The sequence below is a fragment of the Thamnophis elegans genome, chromosome 16 (genome assembly GCF_009769535.1).
Source record: "Thamnophis elegans isolate rThaEle1 chromosome 16, rThaEle1.pri, whole genome shotgun sequence".
Taxonomy (NCBI): Eukaryota; Metazoa; Chordata; class Lepidosauria; order Squamata; family Colubridae; genus Thamnophis; species Thamnophis elegans.
The window spans coordinates 20,227,829-20,228,859 of NC_045556.1; positions in this window are offsets into that span (position 1 = coordinate 20,227,829).

Consider the following 1,031-nt stretch of genomic DNA (forward strand, 5'->3'; position numbering starts at 1 on the left):
ATGTACTAGGCAAAAGAAGACTCGGGGTTCTAAGTCCTCCTTTGGCCCGGATGTCCTGGATGACTTGGGGATCATCTCTTCTTCTCAGCCCAATAGTTAATGGAGAATAGTTGAGAAGGTACTTGACAGAAATGGGAAACTTGGGTTCTTATCCACCCTCATTTGGAAGCTCACTGGTTGACTTTAGCCTCATCTTTCTGACTTAGCAACACCTACCCCCTGCAGAGTTTGGGGAGAAAATTATGAAAAGAGAATGCTTTAGGTATAATTTAATAAATAAATACTTGGCCAAGGTGATCATGCCCATATCTTCACTAACACTAGTATGAGAAACCATTTTTCAAAAGGGGACACACTGATTTTTATCACTTGTTGTTATGCAAAGCGGGCCATCAGCTCTTGTGGTCCTGCCCTGTGAGCAAATTCAGAAGGGAGAGGAAAGGGAACAGCCAGAGAAACAAAAGAGAAAAGGTATTACGGTTTGTTGCACAGTCAACCAGATGTTTAGATTGGATCTGGCATTTTTAATCTACCTATTGTGTCCTTACCAAGGACCTGGGAGAGGCAGATATGGTTACTCGATGGTGTTAAAGGTTTTAGGATGTAAGCTATTCCAAGCAAAACTGCTCTTTGAAATTGACTGATTGTGATTTTGTCATTGCTGATGGTGTTCAAGTGATACTTGAAGGTTTGTCAGTTTATTACACACAACAATGTGAAATCACAGCCACCAGTACTTTAGCTGGTACTAGTTTTCAAACATGTTGAGTACTTGAGAGACCGCCTTCTGCCGATTACCTCCCTCCGACCGGTTAGATCGCACAGACTGGGCCTCCTCCGAATCCCATCTGCCAGTCAATGTCGACTGGCGACTACACGGAGGAGAGCCTTTTCTGTTGCAGCTCCGACCCTGTGGAACGACCTCCCCATCGAGATTCGTACCCTCACCACCATCCAGACCTTCCGCACAGCCCTTAAGACCTGGCTCTCCCATCAGGCCTGGGGATAGGTTCCCAATTTACCCGCCCGAG